Source organism: Suricata suricatta, chromosome 8 (genome assembly GCF_006229205.1).
Source record: "Suricata suricatta isolate VVHF042 chromosome 8, meerkat_22Aug2017_6uvM2_HiC, whole genome shotgun sequence".
Taxonomy (NCBI): Eukaryota; Metazoa; Chordata; class Mammalia; order Carnivora; family Herpestidae; genus Suricata; species Suricata suricatta.
The window spans coordinates 131,378,083-131,383,854 of record NC_043707.1 but is presented as its reverse complement, the minus strand read 5'-3'; the positions used below and the strand labels follow the sequence as shown (position 1 = coordinate 131,383,854).

Sequence of the window (5,772 nt, the reverse complement as noted above, 5' to 3'; positions counted from 1 at the left end):
GGTGGCCCCGGGCATGTCCCTGCTGCCCTGCTTCTGGCACAGCCCCTGAGGCAGAGTCTCCAACTCCTCTGACTCTGTCCCAGCACTTCCAGGGGCCAACCTTTGTCCAGCCCTGGGGCCTGAAGGGGGGACACTGCTGCCCCTGTGCAGGGAGCAGGCAGAGCCGACGAGAGGTGGGCGATGGGGATAAAGACACCCTCTTCCCAGAGGCTCATTTGGGTTTCCAGCCAGGAACCTCAAACTCTGGTTGGAGCCAGGAGCTAGGCTTTCAAGGTCACCTCTCCCAGGCTAGAATCCTGGTCCTTCTCCTTACCACCTGGGCATTGACATGGCCTCTCTGGGCCTCAGTGTTCCTCGCTGGGAAATGGGACGGTACTCAGTGAGTTAGAGAGCAGGAAGAACATATATACATCCTCAAGAAACGTTAGGTCCTCTTGTGGGACAGCACCTTGTGGGGGGATCTTCCTGTGGGACTATATCTTGGGGGGTCTCCCTATCTCTTCTTCCCTTTCTCTGCATCCCTTTCACCCCTCTCCCCCCACCCTGGGGCTGTCCATCTGGGCTTAGAGCTGGAAAGCACCAGGTGTCGTCCGTGTTTGAGGCCTTGGCTTTCCTGGTGCCCTGGGGACAAAGCGGAACCCAGGCAGTTCTGGGAGTTGCAGTGAGGCCAGCGGGTATAGACACAGCACCTGTCCACACTGCCGCCTAGTTTATCTTGAATGGAGAGTCCAGCTGCCCAAACCACCCGGTGATCAGAGGATGTGAGGAGGCCCGTGCAAGGGGCGGGAGTCAGAGCCTGTGTCCTTCCTGGCCAGCAACAGCTCTATGAGGTTCTCCCATCTGAAGCCCCCTCCCCACCTGCGAGGCCCGCCCCCTCCCCCTCCTGGCCCCCACATGAGGTGCCCCTGTGTCTAGGTTTGGTCAGCGTTTCCAGCTTCTACGCATGCCAGGATTGCCACTTCTGGGCACATTTCCAAAGGGCCAGATGGTCTCTCTGGGAACACTGGCCCAGGGTTCATGCCACTGGCAGGAGATGACAAATGTGGGCACAGAGAAGTGGCTTTGAAACGGGGCCCAGGGGTGTGGGGGTATGGACCACAACTTCTGTGATCAGAAACATTCCTTTTTCTGCCCCTGTAATTGGATTATAAGAGTTAACCTCTTCCTGGGCATCCTGGTGTGCCAGGCTGCAGACACCTTTACGTGAGTGAGCGTAGCCTCTCGCGATTCCAAGTGCGGTCCGCGCACCAGCAAGCATCAACATTACCAGGTGCTTGTTAGAATTGCAGAATCCCAGGCCCTTCACCGCACTGCTGAAGCCAAATCCACAGTGTGAGCGGATCCCCAGAGGATTCCTATGCTCGCTGACGCTTGAGAAACACTGAGCCAGACTTTACATTAGTTTTCCAGGTGAGGGACCTGAGGGCCAGAGGATGACAGAGGTAGGCATGGACAGAGCTGAGATGTGAATTCATCTGGCTTGCTCCAGAGCCCAGCCACAGTCTTCATGCATCTAGCAAGCTCCGCTGGATGTCCTGCGTATCGTGCTTGGGTCCAGAAGATTCCAGGGTGCACCAGACTTCCTCCCTTCCCCAGGGATCTACTGTTTAGCAGGAAGTGGGGCATCAATGGAATGATCACCACAATCACTATGTGTGGCAATGACCTTGAGAAGGCACACAGGGCAGAGGAGCATCGTGCAGGGGCCGCTGAGGCCTGGAAGGGTGTGTGATCGACTGACTTGGTGACAGCACTAGACTCCGGTCCTGTCTCCTGCCCCCCTCCCATCCAGTCCTGCCACTGACCCAGAAGCAGCTGCTTGAGGAAGCCTGGGGGCCTGGCCAAGGGCCACTTAGTGCAGATTGGGGCCAGTGTACGGGTTCTCTGCCCCCTCCACAAGTTCCTACTGGGGCTGAGTCACCACAGTAGATGAGGACCAGTGGCCCACGGGCCACTCTTGGCCAAGGAACAAAGACCAGAAGAGGAATGAAGACATCCTGATCTGGGGGGCAGAGATGAGCTTCTGGGCCAGGCTGGCCTGGATTGAGTCCCAGAGAAGCTGCAGAATCTTAGGCAGGGACAAGTAACCTGGCCTCTGGTGAATTGCCTTTGGATGCCCCCTCCCCCACCAGCTTGCCTGGAGGGCCACCAGAGCACCCGGGCCATGGGTCTCAGGTCCATGAAAACCTCCAAGTTGCCCCAAAGACACCATCTGGTCCTTTGTGACTGAGCCCTCCCCCATTTTACAGATGCAGAAACTGAGGCAGAGAGAGGGGAAGGGACCTGCCCAACACATTTTTATTGAGCCTACATGTTGACTAGCCCTTTGGGCCACCGAGGTGCATAAGACCATGTCGCTCATGTTTCATGGAAGACTCTTGCATGTCAGGCTTTCTCTGGCAGTGTCGGCTCACCTCTCCACATTGCTGAAGGAAAGGATCGCATCCATTAAACGTGAGGCCCGGTTCTCGGTCACTTGGGTATTTCTGAGCTGGTTGGGGTCCAGCCAATGTTCTCGGGAGGTGGACTTTCAGAATTAGTAACACTGGATGGTTCCATGGGAGCTGAAACTCACCTGGTTGTCAAAACGGGCTGGAAGGACGCATAGGTACAATTACCCTGGGAGCTTAGCTCGGAACCACCGGGGAGGCAGTGGGTGGTGGACAGCGACCGTTGTTTTTAATTTAGCCGTGCGATCAGGGGTCTCGGAAATGTGACTCAAGAATTCGCCAGGGCCGTTAGCAGCCCGTGTCCAACCTACTAAACTGATTATGACATTTAAGAATAGAATGGTTCCCCTCTCTAGTTCCTTGTCTTAGTATCTGTCTCCTGCTACACCACAGTTATTTTCATCTGCTGCCTATTGTTCTGGGCGGAATTATCCTCTCCTAGCTCTTGCTGATAAGGAGAAGTTTCTAAATGAATTTGCACCTTGCCTAAGGCTAAGTGGCTGTCTTTTTACTTTTGTCAATAACCCCCCTCTCTCCCCAGCACCTCCCTCCACACACAGAAAACTCCACCCCGAGAAGTCTGTGCTCCGCGTCTGGATCATTTGCCCCTTCTTTGCACAAGTGACCAAGTGTAGTAATGCATTGAGATGGATTGCTGGCGTGATCCTACGGCATTCTGGTCAATGGGGCCAGTGCCTGTGACCTGGGTGAGATGACACAGGGCCTTCATTGACCATGGCATCAACCTGGAACACAAACCTGGTGACTGTCGCACCGCCTGGAAGGGAACTAGCCCCCTGGGGAATAGCACTTGCATGCCAGGCAGTTTCCAGAACCCGGCAAAGAAGGAATGATCCCGCGTTACACATGGAAACACTGACACCCAGGCAAAACTTGCCCCAGTGAATGTGGCAAATGGCAGCATCGAAATTGAAACCCTCATGAGGTCTCACCATGGTGCTAGCCCACCAGCTTGCCTCTGCAAGCCCTTAGAACAGAAGTTTCCGGAGTCCAGAGAGAAGGAAGTGTGTTTCCCACCCCCCCCTTGAAAAGAGGGAAAGCCTGCTTCCATGACTACTTGTCAAAGCAGTTCAGCTGAGGGACTGATTTTGCAATAAGTCACCAAAATGATGGTACATTTACTACTCATGTTACTGACCAGGAGCTCATTCATAATTGCAATGTGCCATTGGGGTACGGCAGGGAGGTAAGGAGAGGGCTTACATCCTTGGTTTAAGTTACGTGGTAGTTACTGCAAGGGCCCCAAGCTATAAAATCGGATGCAGAGAGACACCCCTGAGGCACTCAGTGACTCCGTGGCTCCTGGCTCTTGTAAGGATAATGGCCATGGAAACTGGGGCAGGGTGCAGAGATGGGGCGGCGTGGCCGGGTATGACTCTCCCCACATGCATTTACTAAATAAATGTGAGGCGCACGTAATCCCCACGAATAGGGATGCCAGTCCTGGAGGAGCTCATTCTTTTCATGTCTCTTAAATCTTAGATTATTGTCATAATGACAAGAGCCATGGTGTCTGTTCTTCCAGGATAAATATCAAAGTATCTCAGTTGTTGGGCCATTGCGGGCTCACTCAGAGACTTGACAATTCCATAGCAACTCAGATTCTTTTCCTCTCGTTTGATGCTTCTCTTTGGGAGGGGAGGTGAACGGGACAGCTTCATCAAGCAGAGAGGCCGGGAGAGACCTCGATAGCCATCTTCAGCCACCTACAGGGCTTTCTGCAGAGGACACCAATTTGCACTCAGAACAGGAGACGGTGGGCTCGGATGGACAGGACAGATTTGAGAGAAGAGGGCCAAGCACACGCGAAGGGAAAGAACACGGGTTCAGGGGGCTGGCGAGCTTGGGGTCAAGACCCTGCACAAGTCATGCTGCTTCCTGAGACACGCAGATCTTCTTTGGAAAATGGGAGTCGCAGCAGCCCCTTCAGAGGTGTAATGAGATCATAGGAGTCCAGCACTCAGCGCAGTGTCTGACCTCTAGGTCACCGCTATTAATATTACCGGGATTGCCTGTTTAATGGGTGAGCACCATGGGAGCGCATGAGACGTCTTCACAAAGGACACAGGCCACCAGAAGCCACCATGGCATGCACAGTCCTGCAGACGGAGCCACGCCACCCAACTGGGGGATCCTGGGACTCGAAAAACTAGCATGAACATGACATGGAAGGGAATCCCTTAGATCCTCTGGGACCCAGCCCTTTTTGCCATCTTGAGGATGCCCCCAGAGTCATTAGCATGTCGGTGACTTTCTCCCAAGGTCTTTTGAAACGTTTTGTCACTTGATTTCTCCTTAGGCTATTTTACGTCTTCTGGGAAAACTCCAGCCCAGCTGTTCCCATTCAGAGTCCCTTAAGTGTGCCTGACAGCAGGCCTGGCCCCCCTTTTTTTCCTTGTTGGAATCATTTTATTGAGATAGAATTCACACCCCATCCAATCCACCCACTTTAAGTGTACAGCCCTAGGCGACCATTATTATACGGTCTATCTCAATAGATTTGCCTCTTCTGGAAATTTCACTTAAACTGAATCATACCGTATTGGTCTTTGGTGCCTGACTTCTCTCACGTAGTGTTTTATGTTCAAGGTTTGGCCACATTGTAGCAGATGTGAGGACTTTCTTCCTTTTTATGACGGAATAATACCGCATTACACAGATACCCACACTTTGCTTACCTGTTTGTTGATTCATTGATGACCTCTGGACATTTTTCCCACTCTTTCGCATTGTGAATGATACCGCCGTGAACATTCATGTCCAAGTTTTCGGTTCTGCTTCTCCCTTAAAAACAGATCTCCATGGAAACAAGTAAGTATTGGCAATATTAAGCAGAATTGAAGACGGCGTACTTAAGAAGGATACAAATTTAGCAAAAGATTGAAAGATACCCAAAAGTCTGTATTTGCATCCTTCTCCCCTTGGCTTGTGCCGAGAGCCCTTCACGGAGCAGCCTCTGGAACCCACTGGTGAATGTAGCGGGAAGATATCACTGCAGACATTCATTCCTGTGCGTCCTACGAAGATCCAGGAGATAAAGTTTTCTTGCGTCTTTCTCAAGTCAATGTACTAAGAACTGTGAATTCTAAGTAATGGACTTATTTTTAGCCTACAGATGCTGAATCCTATATAGTTCATCATACTTCCTGCTCCGCCATGGTCACTCTGGCATCCAGAGGCGAATTTCCAGGCCGGCTCTGGTGACTGGTCAGAGCAGGGTCCCTCCCAAGCACTCTTTGTGCATTATTGTCTTCCGACAAGCCGTAAGGAGCTATTACAATCCCCATTTTACAGGTGAGAA

General features: G+C 52.4%; 1 long non-coding RNA gene across 1 annotated transcript; it reads right to left on the bottom strand.

The window, feature by feature from the left end:
* Positions 1 to 2,270: 2,270 nt before the first annotated feature.
* LOC115300155 lies at positions 2,271 to 5,482 on the bottom strand. Its single transcript, XR_003912521.1, has 4 exons — positions 5,363 to 5,482; positions 5,150 to 5,268; positions 2,576 to 2,592; positions 2,271 to 2,426 (listed from the first exon to the last, which is right to left on the bottom strand). It is a non-coding gene; the product is annotated as an uncharacterized LOC115300155 (long non-coding RNA).
* Between the last annotated feature and the right edge of the window lie 290 nt (positions 5,483 to 5,772).